This window comes from Pezoporus wallicus, unplaced genomic scaffold (genome assembly GCF_028554395.1).
Source record: "Pezoporus wallicus isolate ANWC-B61680 ecotype Strahan unplaced genomic scaffold, APGP_CSIRO_Pwel_v1 contig_7344, whole genome shotgun sequence".
Classification (NCBI taxonomy): domain Eukaryota; kingdom Metazoa; phylum Chordata; class Aves; order Psittaciformes; family Psittacidae; genus Pezoporus; species Pezoporus wallicus.
In genome coordinates, this window is record NW_026640533.1 from 190799 (window position 1) to 210427 (window position 19629).

The following is a 19629-nucleotide window of genomic DNA, read 5'->3' on the forward strand; positions in this document are numbered from 1 at the left end:
TTTTGTAACTATGCCACAAAACTCTCACTTGCATAAATTAAACTTTTCATGGAGTGTAAATTATTAATGCACTGAAATGTGCTGCTAACAGTTGTTTGCATTTAAAGCTATTACTCACAGTTCCTGACTGATGCATTTGGTTGCTTGCCATTTTCCCACAGTCAGCAAAAACACATCCTTTCTCTCCATGCTGTGTAGTTTGTGCAAAAGCCGCAGAAACCCAAAAAGATCCATTCTGGGGGTGGGAGCAGAACACTCAAACAAAGTAGATTCATACTCTGATCTGAAAAGACCCCTTTGTTGTCTAAAAAGTCTTCCTCTTATAATTAAAGAAAAATCCTTTTTCTTCTGTCTGAGAGGTCTGAATTGGGCTGGTCCAATAGCAACAGTCAAAGCACACAGCCAAAATGTGACTAGGAATCCAGGCAGTAGGCAGTGGACACGGTGACAATATCTTGACTGTCGCTGCAGGTTGCAGGTCACTCAGGGCATGGTGTGGCAGAAGGTTTGCCATTTGAAGAAGCCTTGCTCCATCTTCAAATGTGTCTGCCACAGAGACCAGACCCTTGGGCTGTGGAGGCATTGGGGACAGGTCTGCAGGACAGCTTTGTCAGGACCAGGGGTAGAGCTCCTGTCCATGCTTAGTACTGCTTCTTGCTCGATGGGCCCCCCTCTTTCAAAACAGGAAGCAAATACTTGAAATATCACCTGGGGCATCTGGGGCAGGTCCAAAGGAAAGGGAGACTCTGACCCCTTGCTGTGGCACCCTCTCATTGATAGATCCTGCTCCCTGCCCCTCTGCAGACACCTGCAGAAGGCCAGCCCGTCCAGCAGGGTGCTTCTGACAGGATGGGATAGTCACGGGATGGGATGGTCGCTCACTGGAGAGAGTGCAAAAGAAGATGAACATTGAATTTTAGATGAGATTGGAGAGGCACAGACTGCATGGGCAGAGTACCTGGCCCCAGGCCCTGGGAGACACTGGTTGTCACTGCAGATGACCCATGGCATGCAGCATTAAGACTTGTTTTTGTTTTGTCAGGGTCAGCCTGCCCCAGAAAGGAAAAAGTGCCCCAGGTCAGGCAGAGCAGCTCTGTGTGTGTCTCCTCTTGACAGGGATGTTTCCCAAGGACAGCCTCACTCACAAAGTCAGCAGTGCTTTGGAAGAAAATTGGTATTGCTTTTCACGCTTTATTTGGTAGAGGTGGAGAAGATAATGGCCAAGAGGTGTGGAGGTTGAGCTAAGCTTGTTGATAATACACCTGAAAACCTCTGGAAGACAACTTTGAGCTGTTCTTAATGTGAGGCAAACTGGGTTAGATGTGCTGACATGGATCTGTGTTCTTGGGGGGAAAAGAGGGTGTGCTGCTCAGGTGCGTATGGCATAAGGAGGAGGTAATCCTGCTCAGGAGTCATCCTTGGCCATGACTGACACCCCTATGACATGGCCTGGTGTACCAAGTCCTGGCATGAGGGATATCCCACTACTGCAGGGGCCTAAACCTGGTGTTTCCACAGAGCCGGAGTCATGCAGGTAAAAGCAATGATTTGTACTGACTAGAGTGTAGTTTGACTGCAGTCAGGATTACCCTTGTTCACGCTTGCACAGCACACCTGATGGCACTGGAAGAATAGATCTCTTGCATCCTGCACAAGGAGGTCAGTGACAGTTATTGAGATTGTTAAATACATCACCTAAACCTGAGCTTAGAGTGTGAAGGAAGGAAACAGGTGCAGGCACTCTTGGACAAGAACTCACCTTTTTTGGGCCTGCCTAGCTCGGAGGTGGTGGAAGGTAATGCCCACAGAGCCTGCTATTGCTACTGGTGCTTTAAAAATTCATTTTTTAAGAAAAGGGATCGGTCTTTCCCCTCTGCCAGAGGAAGGACTGTCAAAACTCTACAGTTGTGGTGGAGATTGCTTCCATGACATCCCTGCATTGAGTGGGAGGCTGTATATGCACACACACACATATATATATGTACACTGTCCCCACCTTTGTATGCAGCCATGTTCCTTTGTTCACAGAAACACTAAACCCACTTGTGCAGTTGTGACCCAGGTTGCACTATCTGTGATAGTATTGCTAATCAAAACTAATCACAGCTACATCCACAGCACAGGGAAATTTGTCCAGTAACCTGCCAGCAGAGAAGGAAGCATGGAGGAATCATGGACCACTGGATCCTAGATCTTGGATCCTGCTAGGCCATTGCAGAGTAACTGGGGGACTGAGAGACATGACCCACTTAGCTCCCACCTCAAACCAGTCAGGCATATGCTTCACAGGGCTGCAGATACTTGGCCTCTTTCTTACTTCAGGCAGGAGCACGACTTGGTGAAAGCTGTGATTTTCCCTCTGGCACCCCAGGTCCTGAGTGCTGGAGAGGTCCAGGCACTCTGCCGTAGCCAACAGGGATGTGATGGAGCAAGGCCTCACACAGGCAGCTGGATTCCCGCCCTGCTGCAGCGTGTGGATAGATGTGTCCCCTGGCGTGTGACAGACTGTACTCAGAGGGGAGCATGAGATCTGCCTTGACATGGGCTGGATGGCACTGTGAGTGTCAGAGTGGGTGGGTGGAGGTAATCTAATTTTGGGAGGTATGGGATCTGTCCTTTGGTCTGCCACAGGTAGCAGGGGTGACGGTGGGTACTCAAAATACTGTTCCATGCACCAATGCCCCACACAGCAGTGGGGCTGCCTGTGAAGTTGTCCGAGATACAGATGGGGCAACATAACCTTGAGAGATGACAGGACTGACTCAGCCCTGCGGATGCATTTCACGGTCAATACATCCTGTGTCGATTGGCCTGAACTCACATCCATGATGCCTCAGCAACCGCATCCTCCAACCGGTATCAATAGTTAACCCCTACTGACTCCACATCCTCCCCCGAGCAGCGCAACTCGTACCGGCAAACCCCGCGGGTGAGTCCAGGTGCCGCGCTGCTCCAGGGGCGGAGCGGGTGCAATCTCCCGTACGGCCACCAGGTGCCACTGCAAGGCCAGGCACCGCCGCGGGAACGGCGCCTTTCGTGTGCTCGGCCCTGGTGGGGCCGCACCTGGAGTCCTGTGTTCAGTTCTGAGCCCCTCACTGCGAGAGACATTGAGGTGCTGGAGAGGGTCCGGAGAAGGGCACCAAAGCTGGTGAAGGGCCTGGAGCACAAGAGTGTGATGGGGAACGGCTGAGGGAACTGGGGGTGTTGGGTCTGGAGAGGAGAAGAGAAAGCACGGGGGGACCTTATTGCTCTCTTTCAGGTTGCCTGAAATGAGGTTGTAGTGAGGTGGGGGTCAGTCTCTTCTCTCGAGTACCAAGCGATACGACAAGAGGTAACAGCCTCAAGCTGTGCCAGGGGAGGTTTAGACTGGATTTAGGAACAATTTCTTCACTGAAAGGGTGCTCAGGCATTGGAACAGGCTTCCCAGGGCAGTGGTTGAATCACTGTCCCTGGATGTGTTCAAAAACATCAATGACACGGTTTAGTGGTGGTCTTGGCAGTCCTGGGGTAATGGTTGGACTTGATGATCTTAAAGGTCTTTTGCAACCTACTTGATTCTATGACTCTGTGATTCCTCTGTGGAGCTGGCCACATTGGTACCTCGCATCCCCCTGGAAAAGGGCAAACCTCCCCTAAAGCAAGGTATGAGCTCTGCATCTCATTCACCAGTAAACAGAGAGAAACTAGGTCTCACTTGGGCAGGAAAATTAAAATATGTGGACCTCCATACGAGAAACAGCTTACGATGTGGTCATTTGTGTTTCTGCCCTGTCAGACCAGGGAATCCTTTATGCTTCCTTGTATGAAACACAAGTATTCTTGAATACGCTGTGAAGGAGGTGCCCAATGCTCTGTTTAATTTCCCATGATATGTAGTCATATGGTAATGATGTGCTCAAATACTTATGAGGGTAAGAATTGACTTAAGTGTTCAGACTTCTGGACTGAAGGGGCTGAACTTCAGGGTACTCCATTGGCCAGCAGCCCAGGCAAACATGGGTTTAAGTGAGTGACTGAGTGAGTGGCTTTTAGTATTTGTGGACTGCTCTCTCTTCAAGATCCTGTTTGTACAGCAAAGGAGGAAACTGCCATTACATCAGTAACAATCCAACAGACTTTGAGAAACCTTAAATTGTTAACACATGAACCATGTAATGGTTTATTTGCAAATTCTCTCCAGACTGTGTTTAATATTCTTATAGAAGAATATCTGCCCTGGAGCTGACCACAGTCAGGACTTCTATAGTATGAGCCTTACATTGTGGTTACCTGTGGTGCATCCTTGCAACACAGCCAGACTTAACACCAATCTTTAGACTTGGTTGAGAAGACATTTTTCCCTTCAAGATGGATTTATGGAGAGATGCTGGTGTTCCTCTGCTCTGTATAATGGAGCATGAGCTGCTTTTAGGATCATCTGAAACTAATGTTTCTTTTGGATTCAGGGATGGGCCTGTGACTGAATAACTGGACCATATGTCCTTTAGGCTGTGCTAGGAAGCCTCCTGGGGCATGTGGAGGGTACATGGCATAGCAACCTGCTATTCTGTCTGTGATACACATCTGCTGTGCATTGACTGACACAACAGAGGACTGAACAGCGCTGGTGGTACCCCTAATCCTATGAATGTGGTCTGCCCCTTATCATCCTAAATAGCATTATGCTCCAAGAAATAGCAACTGATGGTAATACCAACTTTCAGTTTGCTGCAGGTTCTTTGGGATGCCTGTGCAATAAGCTAACTGCAAAATGACAATTTCAGTGTCAGCAGGAAAGTACAAGAGGAGGCAAAGAAAAATGTCAAATCCATACAACACCAGTAACACACCCCATTGTGAGTGACTGTATTTACAAACATTGGATAAATCCTGAGAAGCAGTTATCTGCAGCTTATTGATCAGTTTAATAACACGACACCAATAATTTTACTAATAATACTATAGTACTAAATGGATATGAATCAATATGTTGATACTACAGTTTATTTACACAAATGAAGAAACTGGTTGTTGTTTTGTAAGCATTTAATGTTAGGTGACCTGTCTTTTTTATGAGAAGAATGCGCAGGTTGTCATTAATGTTATGATACTCATATTGATATACTGCATAGGACCAAACTTCAATGTGATTGATCCTTGTACTCATTTCTGTAGTTTAATTTGCAGTTAAAGTACTTCCTATGGCAGCAGATAGGATAGAGCAGTTGAATTAGTAAGGTCTGGCCCATCTTCCCTGGTGTCCTCAGTGTTCACAAAATCCCCAGTTTTGACTTCCCATGCCCAGTTCAGTCATTGGGTGCTGGGGTTGCTTGTCTGTCACTGTCATCTGTGCAGGTCTCCCTGGCAACCCCCCTTCTGCCTCCCTGGAATGTTGACATTCTGTGACATTTTGTGTGACAAAAATGCTTGTTATGTATTTTGTTGCTTAGAAGCAGTAAAATCCAGTATATTGGACCCCCAGCAAAACAAAAAAAGAAAACACCAGAAGCTGTGTGACAAAATACAACTAACAAATAGACAATTGGAGGTTACTAAAGGAAAAAGTGTGGTAGTAAAAACTTACAGAGTTTGCCTCCTTGTCTGGTTGCTGGAAAACATGTATAAAATAATTCAAAAGAATTTTCAAAGGTGACAAACATTCCTAACGGTGCCTAGGAACACCGTCTCAAAAGAGCACTGTGTTAGAATAAACCAAGGCCATGGGTGGGGAAGAGATTTCTGCAAAGGCCCCTCATGGACTGGGACCATATTAGCACCAGGGACCTGCTGGGTAACACTGGGAGGGAGGAGGCTGCAGGGGAACCTTCTTTGACAAGTCTCAGGGTTGGCTTGGGCAGATATATTGGGTCTTGTTGAGTCTGAGCACCACAAAACAGCAACCAGAAAAGGAAGACTGAGTGGGAGGGAGACTTCACATGGACACAGAAACTAAAAGCATAGGCAAAAATTACCTTCATCTGCATTTTCCTAATATACATATTTATGACATATTCCAGGCAACCTCTATTCTGCTTACCATGATTTTAACTGCAGGTGACATTCCTTATGACAAAGAAGATGGGTATCTGTGATAAAAACAGAATCAATGAAGAAAATTGAATTAGATGAAAAAAAGAGGGGATGGGTAAGCAGGATTAAACATCTTTATTTTTTTTTTCTCCCTTCTGGGAGACCAGAGTTGACTGATAGCTAAGCCTTTCTGACTGAGAATTTAGTTGCATCAGTTTAATAAGGAGAGTCCTGAGAAGAGGAGAAATTAATTTATCATGATGATTTAAAACATTGTGTTTAATCATGGTTTAAATAAAAAAGCAGGGAGCTTCAATGTAAATTACTACTTACATTTCGCTGTGTGTGGGATTTCAGCTCTTTTTTTTTTTCTCCTCAAAAAAAGTCTGATTCTCATTTGCTGATAAAATCTAACATATCTTTTGGATGAGCTGGGGATACACTCAGGACCCACGGCTATTCTTCACTCAGTTACAAGGTTTAACATGTTTATTCAGACTAATAATTTTTACTTTTCTTTGTGATGCTGGAGGCTGATGAAGACCCATTTGCTTTTCCCAGTTAATGGTTCTTTCTTGCAGTGTTGGTTAAATAGCTTCTAGAAGAGAACTGTGATTCAGTTAGCCTCCAAACAACATTTCAGGTAGGGTTTGTGGTGTGTGGAGAGAGGTATCTCATTTTCTTCTTTTTTCCTTTGTAATTACATAGAAGTACTACGTGCATAAGAGAAGGTTTATCAAAACATGTCCAACATTTAAAACTAAGTGATTTATTAAACAAAAATAATACAATCTTTAGCCTTAGATTTGTATTTAGCTCCTGATCATGATAAACTTTAAGATTTTAACAGTAATAAATCTCATTTTACATCTTGTTTATATTCATAGATTAGAAAAGGAAAATGAAACTTTTCTGCCCTTCCTTTTACCTTCCAGTTCTCAGCACTGAACAGCCAAATAAGTACTCCAGAATGAGGAAGATACTGTCTCTGCACCTTTGGAAGTGACTGCTTTCCTAAACTGACTTCAACTTTTCAAAATACCCTCTTCCCCAGGGCTCAGGTAAGGATTTCCTCTGCATCAGGGTTTCCTTTTCCCTTCAAATGGCAACTTTCTTTTTTTTTTTTTTCCAAAATAGGCTACTTAATTAGATTTTAAGCAATTTTGAATGCATTTAGTTTTATAAAGAAAACTGACTCATGTTTATATCTATATAAATGAAAAAAGGTAAGCAATTTATCTTATACTGCTGGTAAAAAGGATAGACTGATGTTCCTTTTAACTGAGCTCTACCAAAGAGGCAGATACATTTTTCCTTTGAGCAGGTGAGCAATGCATCCAGCAGATACCCACAAGCAGCCCTGCTGCCCTCACAGCATCAAGCGAAGCAGTCTGAGACAGTGGAAGCGGCATGTACCATTGAGGCAGCCCAGCCAGGTGGAGCCCTGTGTGCCATCACCTCTGATGGCTCTGAAGGTGCTCTGGGTGAAGCAAGCCTAATAAATGGCAAAGCCAAAGATACACTGCAATTCATCAAAATCCTAAGGCCATGTGCACTACTCTTGTGAGAACTGGTGCAGGGCGGGTGATTTGCAGGGACAGCATAGCAGCAGGATCTCGAGGGCAGTAGAAATACTCCTGTAAATCCGAGCATTCAATGTACTGGCCACAAGTAATATGCCTTCCTATGCTTTCCTGACAGAGATTACACCTTCCTGGCTGAAACCTTACTGAAACGTGAGGTGGTAATGACTGCCTGCCATGGCCTGTTTCTGGGGAGTTCATAACCTAGCTCAGTACTGCTACAAGATGTGAGCTGGTGTTATAGCTCCTGCAGTCATCGGGTTTTCTTTAATTTTGGATTTTTTTCTTAAGCGCAGGTTTCAAGGACATCAAGGTGAATGCAGTGAGTTGTTTTCAGCAGCTGAGGATGGGAAAAACAATTTTTCCACTTCTTTTAACAGAAACATGTAGTTTTACTTCAGCTGAGGGTCTTGTGTAGAGCATATGGGACCTTTGCTCCAGGACTTCATGGCAGCAGCAATGGCTGGTTTTGAATTTCAATGGTCGTAATAAAGGAATGTGAAACTGAAACACAAAAAGTGTTAAACTATGTGGTGCTCAATGACCTAACTTTCCCCCTTTAAAAGCATGGATTAACAAACATGAGTTTATTGAAGGGAGAAAAAGGAATGATAGCACAGAAAAAAAACAGATACGGTAGAGACCAATCACTGCTTTCCCAGGGTATACAGATATGTATTTTTAGCACAGCCGATAAACCACCAGATTGCTTCTTTCTCATTAGTAGCACCTTAGGACTCACTGTCTTCCCAGACACGTAAATGCTGCTGCTTGCTCTAGCTGATTTGCACTTGTCCAGCTGTTCCTGCTAGGTGCTTCAGCTCTCCTCTTCCTTTCTGAGGGCTTCTAGCTTGTAGCTCTGCAGCTCCACAGTGATCACTGAGTAAGCTTGTGCCTTCTGCAAAACCATGTAGAATTACAGGCAGCCCTCCTGCATGCAAAAGACTCTTCAGCAGCTAAGTGGGAAAACCTGGTTTCAGTTTAGCAAAAGCAAAGGACCAACTAAGCTTTCCATCAATAAATAAATAAAAATTCCCCCAAATCAAAACGGACCAGAAACTAGCATCCCTCCTCCCCCCATGCCCCCCGGTTTAGGTTAAGCAAAAAGTTCTGTACTCCTTTCCCATGGCAGTACCTTAGCAAGGTGGGAGGGTAAGACTGCTTGTTTAATTCTGCTGCTCCTGTTTACCTTGCTGTCCTTTTCCCCTTTTTCTCCAGGATTGTCCCTGCAATCTGTCCTGAGTCCCCATGTCATTACCTTGATGTAGGAGTTTGCTCTCTAGTAACCCCAGGGTTATAGAGCATGCACAGCTCAGACAACTACCTGGAGATAAAATTTTCTCCTGTAGCTCTTTGTGAAAGTATAAGGAAGAGCTCACAGAAATAAATGCAAGTGACAAGCTGGCATTTTGGTGTTTTGTTTGTTTTTTTTTTTAATTACCTCCTTCCAATTCCCATACTTTTCAAGAGCCTTGAGGGTCCTGCCAACACCCTGTGTTCTTTAAAAGAGAGAGGTTGAGCTAAGCCCTGTCCCACTGTCTGAGCCCATTCAGATCACAGCTGTTTTAAGGTTTGCTATCAATTCTGTTATAGTGATCCATGATGGTAAGAGCTATGGAGCACAAGCTGTTTTTGTGGGAGCCTTCACATAGTGTGAAGAATCTCAAAATGTCCTTCCAGTTACTGTCACAAACATCTCAGACAGCTGGCGCAGGGGCATGCTTGAAGAAATCAAGGAAATCTGTTGGGAGACGCCAAACACTGAATGGTGACAGTGTCTATGAGGCCAGACGTCCATCGCTGGATCAGATCAAGAATTATCAGGAGGTTCCTGGGTACCTAAGCCATCACTAGCACCCATTCATCATGAGGCAGACCGCTCTGCAGCACTGCAATGGGCCTCACCTGTGAACTATTGTTTCTCTAAGCCATTCTCACCTTGGAAGGTGAACTTTACTGTCTCAGTGCCAAAACTGGAGACTGAAGGATGTGATGTCTATGGCAGCACTGTCTGAAATCCTGTCTTGTGTGAGGCTGAGGAGCCAGGAAAGAAATTCAGATCTTTGAATTGTGGATGAGGAAGGTGATGGTGTGAAGAGGTAGGTGGTAAGGATCTGGGACACTTTCAGAAGAGGACTCCATGCAGAAAGGACTGAGTATCTTTCTTTGTAACAGAGCTTGTCTGCTGGCATAGGAAAGGAGAAAGGTTGTAGAGGAGTTATGTCAGCTCTGAGCTGGGAAAAAGCACCTTGTTCAGACTGGCATAGCCTATAAGGTGTATTTGACTAATATTTGGTGTGTCTAAGTAGGATCAGTAAAGAAACAGAGAACACAGTCATACAGAAGATTAGGTTCCCTACAATTCAGCTCCTTGGCATGAGCCAGGAGACAGAGCAGGGGTGAAATTTCCAGTTGCCAGTCTGCACTAATGCCAGGAATCTGAGAAGTGTCTGGCTCCCTGGCTAATAAGATGTTAACAAGTTCCTGCAACCAGATGGCATTCACTGGAAGGCTGAGTGGGAACTCAGGTGTGAACCTAAAGATCTGCTGCCTGAGGTGCATAACTTGTCATTGCAAACAGCAAGGGTGTCAGATGGCTGCTGCAGCTGCCAACCAATGGATGACTTACACTCCTGAGAAGATGCTAACAGTCTACAGTCCAGGCTAAGGTCACAAAGCATGTGGGTAGAATTGTAAAATAGTTAGGATTAGAAAGCACCTTAAGATCATCTAGTTTCAACACCCCTGCTACAGGCAGGGACACCTCACACTAAACCATCTCACCCAAGGCTCTGTCCAACCTGGCCTTGAACACTGCCAGGAATTGAGCATTCATAACTTCCCTGGGCAACCCATTCTAGTTCACCACCACCCTCACAGTAAAGAACTTCTTCCTTATATCCAATTTAAACTTCTTCTGTTTAAGTTTTAACCCATTACCCCTTGAAGAGTCCCTCTCTGGTATCCTTGTAGGCCCCCTTCAGATACTGGAAGGCTGCTATGAGGTCTCCACGCAGCCTTCTCTTCTCCAGGTTGAACAGCCCCAACTTTCTCAGCCTGTCTTCATACAGGAGGTGCTCCAGCCCCCTGATCATCCTTGTGGCCCTTCTCTGGACTTGTTCCAACAGTTCCATGTCCTTTTTATGTTGAGGACACCAGAACTGCAGACAATACTCCAAACAAACACAGTATCTTGATAAATAACCAGTAAGTCTTGTTAAAGCTGCTTACCGCCCTTATTTGCACTATGAGGCTTAATGAAAGATCCTCCAGAGATTACTGCTGGTAGCAGTTTTATTCAGCATGTCCCTCAAAGAGCTGGAAAAGGGTGCTAATAGGAAAACCTTGATGCACACGCATTTTGGGCAGAGACTGTGGGTGTCTCTCATCTCCATGAAAGACATGCTGGATGCAGAAAACAGGTGGGAAAAAAGGAATTAAAATGACTGTGGAGTTGGAGAAGCTACTTTCAAGGGCACTGGAAAAGCTGAGACTTTTTAGTCTGGGATTGGGCTGAAGGGTATGAGACAGGCATGTGCAAAATCAGTAAAGTGGAGAAAGCTTAAAGGGAAACAGTAGCCCATCAAATCCTGGAACACCGGAACCAAGGGGACTGGTTTAAAACAGAAAAAGGAAAGAAACTGCTTCTATACAGAGGGGAAGGGAATCATTTTTTAACTTGCTGGCATAGGATGCTATGACTGCAGGCCTTCTCTGCAGTCTTTCCAGTTTCTCTGGAGAAACTCACATAAGTGGATGGCTTGTGTCTTCTTCCTGAGCAGCATTTCATACTACCTCAGTTAGAGACAGAATACTGGCCAAAAGGACAGCTGTGTATCAGGAGTAGAGCAGTTCTTGCCCTCTCTTACCTACGTCTGCTCCCTCCAGGTCCCACGTATTCCCACCAACATGCTTGCTTCTCCTTTAGGAGGCTTCTTTCAGGAGCCATGTGGTAGACAGTGTGAGGTGGGATGGAATAAGATTATGTGGGTCATGTCTATTGGAGAAGGTCCAGTATTGGTACTGGTGCTCAGCTGGATGGGATCTGCCCCTGCATCTTTTCCAGCCCCAGCTCAGTGGCAAACACTGCAGGCATTTGTCCATATGGTGTGTGCATCTCAGAACATGCACCATAAGATGCAATGATAGAGCAAGGCTTGCAGGGCCGGATAAATGAGCAGAAGGTGGCTAGTCCCATTCAGCCCATGAGGCAAGAAAGGCTCTCTTCACTCTATAACTTTTCGTGACTGAATTGTTTTGATTACAGGGTTAAAAGCTGTCTCAAAGAAAGGGTCAAGTTATTTAAAAAGAAAAACATGAAGGGAGGAGGAAACAAAACAGAGGGGAAAAGAAAGCACTGGTCTCAAATGTTTGAGACGTCTGCCTCTTAAATTCAGCATCAGCTTCCTTTGGTCCCCAAACCAAGTCTGCTGTAATGCTATTTGCAGATATAGATTGCTGTCTTTTTCATTACTGTTATCAAATGATGCATTTGTGGTACAGCTCCAGAGCCCTCTTTGCCCTATTAAGTGGATTATGCATCCTGGTGCCAGCACTACTTGAGTTATACTTTTAATACTAAAAATAAAAAAGAAATAATAAAATGTATCCCAGGCTTCTAGATTTTTTCCCTCTCTCTTTTTCAAAGATCTAATTAAAGTATCTATATCCAAACAGGCAGAATGGTCCTCACCCCTGCTTTGTTAGCAAAATGTGACAAAAGGCACTTTGCTAAGCATTTGCAATTACCACTATTGCCAGCTAAACTTCTGGGAAATGGTGTCGCTCTTTCTTCCTGCTGCTCAAGTCTGAGCCAAGCTTGACAAGATGAACATCCCTTCATCAAGCCAGCTGGCTGCCTCATGTCACCACAGCATTTTGAGTATCCCCACCAGCACTGGGTACAAGGAATCACTTGTCAGCCCCGAGGCTGCTAGAGTGGAAATAGAGTCCTTTTTCCCTCTCCATGGTGCGTGTCTTGGGTGGCACGGTTTAGTGTGAGGTGTCCCTGCCCATGGCAGGGGGGTTGGAACTAGGTGATCTTAAGGTCCTTTCCAACCCTAACTATTCTATGATTCTATGTCTGCACCTGCACTTCCAAATGCAGGTGGCACACTGTGTGTGTGTTTGGCAGGCCCACCTTGCTGGCAGTTGTGCTTCCCTGAGATGCCCCAGGAAGTGATGTACTGCTTTCAGAGACCAAGAGCAATGTCATCTATTTTGCTTGGTTATGAGCTGGCTTTAGTAACCCTGACTGAGGCTCTTTAAAGGAATGTTTCTCTCCCCACAGGGTTAACCTCACCATTGCCCAGTAGAGAGGAGAAATGGGCAGAGGCTCTCGAGCCTCTTGAGAAACAGATATTTTCCTCTACTAGGAAAGTACCAGAAGGACAGTAGGTTTTTCTGAGGCCCTTTGTCACTGGGTCTGTTACATTATTTCCCTTCTTACTATTTGCCTGATTAAATTCTAAGTTTGTAATTAAATTCTAACTTTGTAAAGAAGCTGCTTCCTTTTATGTAGTATCATCTGGAATGAGACGGCGCCTTGGCCATAACTTCAGGTGCAATCACAAGTGCAAGTAGTAACAGGAATGTCTGGGTCCACTCTGGCAGTATCTGCTCAGCCAGCAGAGGTGGTCCTCAATGAGCAGGACTGTGAGAGCAGCCGGGAAAAGAGTTGATTTGCTTGCTATCCATCTGAAGTTCTGAAAAAATTGATGGCATTATGGTCTAGGTTTACTTCTTTCTCCTCATATTCCTCTGATTCCATCCAGATTCTAGGCTATGCCATTACACACATGGCATCCAGTTGAAATCCTCATCTCTGCCATGAGCTGTGGCATCTCCACCCTCAGTTAACACCACTCCCCACCTTTCGCATTGACTGCATGTACTATACTGGTGTCATATGCACTAAAGTCTTAGTGAAAATGTTACTAAACACCAGTGGACCAAGGATGAAAGGGTTTTTTGAGATCAAAAAGGGTGCATAAAAATAACAGTAGAAGAGAAAAGCAGGCTCTGCAATGTGCTCTTCCAGTATCAGTGGTTTTAACCTCAAGGAGTAAAATAGAAGGTGGAAACCTGAGCTACAATCAATTTTTATTTTTTATTTATTTATTTATTTTTTAACATTAAAAATTGAAAGAGAATAAAATGCTTGATAGCTGCTGAGTCAGGACTATAGCACCCAGCATGTCTGGTTCATACTAAAGAGATAGTACCTGAGAAGAAAGACAGTTCTGTGGGTGCTGTATAAAGGCCTGCAGAACTCATTGGACTGGAAGGAGTTCATTACAATGATTATGAAACTTGCCCAGTCAATGCAAAACTGTCTAGACTTAAGATGGTTTTGGATCAGTCCCTATCACTTGCACTGAAGGAACTAATCCACTTCACTTGTTAAATATTAAAGGTGAAATCTGCAAAACAGATAGGACATTCCGTTAATGTTGGTGTGGGCTCTATGAGGAGAAGGCATAAGAGAAAAACAAAAACGTGCAGGACAAGGTTTTCAATAGGTGGAAACCTGTGTTGCTTGACTGAAGTCAATGGAGCCACACTGAACTACACCAGTGAAGCTTTGGTCCATAAAGGCTGCAGAGACCTCAAAAACGGTAAATAGCCAGTTTGAGTGCCAAACTTTACAGCCATTGCAAAGAGTCTTGGGGTCAGAAAATACAGAGCACAAAAATGTTTGTGTTGTATTAACAGGCTTGCCTTGCTGCTCAGGTGGTGCAATTTTACACATTGTTCCGGTAACCAGGATGAATGTGGAAACGTAAAATCAAATGCATCACATTAAAAATCAATCAGAAATAGCAACAAGCACAAATATGCAGCCTGAGAAGATGCTGGGACCTAGCCCAGGCAGAATATGAGAAGCGATTGCCTTTGGTTTTAAGAGCTGGGAACCCTGTTTATGTGAGAAGAGTGACATCATTTCCTAGGTACATCAGTGAGAAAGGTTTTATGTGAAGAGTGATCATTACAGCAAAAGCATGGAGTAAGTCACCTACCCTACAACTGTTAGAAGGATATAGCATCAGCTTGTGTTAGACCAGGAGGTAAGCACACATGGAGAGAAGACAAATTTGATCTCCCAGGCTTGTTCAGCTCAAGTGTAGGCTGAGCAGTAGGGCTCAGGGTCTGCCAGCCAGCTGACTTGCTAAACGCAAACAACTCTGTGCAGCAAGGAGCTGAAGCTCACAGCTTAGCTCACCCCTTAGTTCATGTTTCTCTAGGCACAGTGTGAATATTATGTGCTCCTTCTATAAGCAGACAGTGGCTGAGACTAAGAGCCAATTGGTTTGTGAAGAACCTGGCCACAGCCTCAACCTTTTTCAGAGATTTCTGCTTCACTTTGGCAGAGTAAATAGTAGACCAGATACATTCCACTGAACAGACTGAATTTTCATGAATTCACATGTCAGAAAACAGTCACCTCTAAGGTAGCCTGAGGCATTTGCACAGCAGGACATGATATCCTGACTCTTCATGTTTCTTCTGTGTTTCAAGCCACTGACAGTTCTTAATACCGGTTGCTGTTTGATAAGGCTTGTTAGCATCACTGCCACAGCATGCCCCTTTCTCCTTCATTGATTGCAGCTTCTCTGTTGGGTAACTGCCTGCTGGCTTTGCCTTAGTTCTTGTTTGTGAGGACCAAAGGAGGGGCCTTAGATCCCTATAGTGACAGAAGATGGATTTAGTCAGTACTCGTGGCCACAGGTTGCTTAATGGATTACATGAAAAACTTAAAAAGGGACTGTGTGAGCATGAAAGTGCAGGAAAGTGGAGGCTTAAAATGTTGGAATCTTGAGCTAGCAGCTGGCTTTCTTTGTAAGAAAGCTTCTTTCTCCTTTTTGCCTTTCCTCCCCTGAGTATTCAAAATCCACTAACTGCTGTGACAGTAGCTGATATGTCAGTGTTGTTGGTTCTTATTACAGCTTATTCACTGGGCTGCCAAGGCAAAAGAGCACAGTAAACCAAAGTCATTGAATGTCTTTGACTTACAACAGCTGATAATCATTTTTACTAGTTGCAATAAATAACAACTCCGACAACCTGGCTTGGATCCAAAGTGCAGTGCAAAATTTTATGCAAGTTGTTTGGAGGAAATTATTCTGCAGGCTCCAGGCACTCCCCTGGGACACAGAAATTAATGAGCAGCACTTAAGTTTATCAGGTTTTAAAAGAAAAATGTCCTCCAACAGTCCCCAGCTCTTTGTTGTATTAATCTTCAGAGATTGGTGCAGATTTCAAATATGAAGACAAAATTTAGATGGAAAAAAATATAATCAGAAGTCTGACAAAAAATAACTGTCGGCTTTCAGTGCAAGGGCGAGAGGATACTGAAAATTAGGCATTTATCTAGATAATTCTATAAAGAAATATACATATCCATCTATCTATAGATAAAGCTATTATCGATGATATATATTATATGCATTATCTGCAGTGTATCTTTCCATTGCAAATATATGGGATGAATGTTTGAAACAAAGACAAGGCAGCCCTTTCTGAAGTCCATGTGGTGAGACTGGGAAATCTTCCAGCCACAAGAATTCCTTGGGGCAGATGACTTCACAAGACTGAAAATTTGCCATTTATACAGAGCAAAAGAACAGCCATTATAAAAGCTACTGCACAGTGGTGGGAGACAGAGGAAAGGAGGACATGCCATAATGAGAAGGTGGGAGACTAGCCATGGTATGCCCTTGTCTGTCTACTTTTTGCAAGGTTGGCTGCAGATTCAGATATCTCCAGGCAAACAGGGTATTTGAACATAACCCTTTAGCTCCTTTTGATGTTCTATCAACTAAGGAGTACCCTTACTGGTATGGGCTTGTACATGTTCAGAGTCAAGAAGATTTGCTGCAAGATGAGGTATCTCTATAAGGTGAGACAGCCTTAAGCATGCCTTGGGGCATGTAGAAATGTGTACTCCCTCAAGGCCAAACACTGCAAGGACTGGACTCAGAAATCTGAGCGCATAGAGAATTTCAGGTGCTCCTGTCATGTGCTCATGACTACCTGGTGCCAGAAGCTGCAGTAATGAGAGAGGAGGAAGGGCATTGCTGAAAATACACCCTGATCTTCAGGGTTAGCACCAGCAGCTCTACTCCTCACTAGAGGCAGCTGTGGGAGCACATGTTGGTAGGATAAGGCTGATACAGACCTTTCAAAGTGTGCTTGTGGCTTTTCACGAGGGCTTAGGCCTTCTCTTGGGAAAGCTATCACTAACTGAGAAGAAGCAATTTTGGTGCAGTAGCAAAATGCTGGAATAAAGGCAAACCAGGGAAACTCAGCTTCATGCAACTTAAATCCCAATGGGCTTGACAAAGTAGAGTACTGGGCTTGTATGTTCTGTGAGAGTGATAATTCCTTCTTTGGCATTGTTGTTCTTCGGAGATATATATCTAAAACCATTACTGTTCTTGGGCTGATGTCCCTGCCTGTAAAACTGGCAGAAATGCACGTCAGCTGAAATTTCTGAGCTGTCAGTTCAAGCAAAGGGCACCTTTGCACTTTGCTGTTTATCTCCTTCCTCCTCAGACATTCCCAGTGCTGCCACTGGCACTGCCTTTTACAGTGGGAGGGAGACCACAGATTGTAAGTGTGAAGGCAAATGAATGCCAAGGTCCTGGGGAGAAGTGGAGATGAGGAAAGAGTGGGAAGTCACAGTCTTGAAAATGCAGGCAAGTCTAGCAGGACAGCTATGTGTGACAAGGGATCGCTATAAGAAATGACTGGCTTCTCCCAGGGTGCTGCCTCACATGTTACCAGCTCATTTCATACCCCTTGTCTCAAGAATCACAATCAGACAGAGGTAAGCTTTCCAAAGACACAAGCAAGTTACGGCTAACCTTAGTTGGGATGTTTCACCTCTCCCAAGTGTCTTTAGACCTCCACTTTGTCTCTTCTGAAGTATCTAACAACCCCAGATTTTAGTTCTTTAAACTCATTAAAATCCATGGCTGTCAGGCTGACTTATTGGGAGGACAATACCCAGACTCCTCCTGGTGTTGTCCTCCATTGATTTCCATCCACCCAATTCAGCTGCCTCCCTGAAGCCCCACGACTCTACAAACCAGACTCAAGTGCTGTATGCTGGCCAGAAGGTCGAAGAGCAGGGACATGCCTACAGGAGAGCCTGAAGGGGAGCTGGTTATCTAAAACTCTATCTGGGTAGAAAGTGCCTTGCACAGCCTGGATACTATTACAACTATGTCAGTTTTTTCCCTTTAAATTAGCAAATCTTGAAACTGCAATGCAAGCAAAACAAAGAGTGTCAACAGTCAGTGCAAGACCTTGCCCTCTTTTGAGCTGTGCTCACCAATACAGCTGCTGGTCTGGTTAGTCTCTTTGACAGTCAGCAGGAAAACAACCTTTTCTACACTCTTTTGATAGTATGCTTGCAGAGGACACTGTGATATATTCCACCAACCAGTGTTCTCTTGCACACGTCTATGCCAGCCCTCCTCCCATTTCCTTTCTGGAAAGAGGAAATGGTATTACCATTCTCTGCCTTTCATCTCGAGGCAAAAAAATTGCAGACATTTTGCTGGATGGGGTTTAGATGTAGAATTGCTGGATGATTAATGCGAATTTTATAAGAAGCTATTAGCAAAATGCCTATGCTGGCTTTTATCTTCTATTTTTCCTGTTCTACTCAAGACAGAGTTCTACTGCCAAATTTCCACAAGGTGCTGAAGAAAAACCTGTACTGGGAGCAGATAGAAAAGCAATTACTTTAATTGTCCACCCTTGTAGGGCTCAGCTGTTTTGTGCATCTTATGTGCTTTCTATGTCTCCATGTCTGTGGGACTGTTTTTTGCAGTTGTGGGGTTGTGCAGGTTTGACCCTGGCTGCAGGCCAGGTGCCCACCAAAGCCATTCTATCACTCCCCTCCTCAACTGGAAAGAGGAGAGAAAATATAATGAAAACCTGTGGGTCAAAACAAGGATGGAGCGATCATTCAGTAATTACCTACACAGGCAAACCAGACTCAACTCGGCAAAATTAGCTTAATTTGTTACAGCAGGGTAATAAGAAACAAAGACAAATCTTAAAACACCTTTCCTCTACCCCTTTCTTCTTCATGGGCTCAACTTCGATTTTCTCTACCTCCTCCTCCCTAGCAGTGCAGGGAGACTTGGAATGGAGCTGTGGTCAGTTCATCACACGTTGTCTCTGCTGCTCCTTCCTCCTCAGGGGGAGGATGCCTCACACTCTTCCCCTGCTCCAGTGTGAAATCCCTCACATGGAAGACAGTCTTCCATGAGCTTCTCCATCATGAGTCCTTCCCAGGGGCTGCAATTCTTTGTGAACTGCTCCAGTGTGGGTCCCTGTGGGGTCCCAAGTCCTTCCAGCAAATCTGCTCCAGCGTGCGCTCCTCTCTCCATGGGGCAATAGGTCCTGCCCAGGAGCCTGCTCCAGTGCAGGCTGCCCATGTGGTCACGGCCTTCTTTGGCACGGTGTCCTCCATGGATTGCAGGTGGATATCTGCTCCAGCATGGACCTCCACAGTCTGCAGGGCACAGCCTGCCTCACCATGGTCTGCATCATGGCCTGCAGGGAAATCTCTGCTCCGGCACCTGGAGCACCTCCTGTTTTCCTTCTGCACTGACCTTGGGGTCTGCAGGGCTGTTTCTCTCACATGTTCTCATTCCCTTCCCAGCTGCAATTGCTGCTATGCAGCCTTTGCCCTGCTTCTTAAATGCATTATCCCACAGGCATTACTACTGTCACTGATGAGCTCGGCCTTTGCCAGTGGTGGGTCCCTCTTGAATGGCTGGCATTCGCTCTATCAGACACAAGGGGAGCTTCTAGCAGCTTCTCACAGAAGCCATCCTTGCAGTCTCCTGCTACAGAAATCTTGCCACACAAACTCAGTACAGGGGTACAACTTTATCTGGCAAGCATATGCCTTTCTGGACGCAAAAAAGACTCAAAGACAAAATATAGCAAAGTTGTAACAATTCTCTCTGTTGAGTCCTTGCTTCCCAGGCATTTTGATGGGTGGAAATGGACCTTT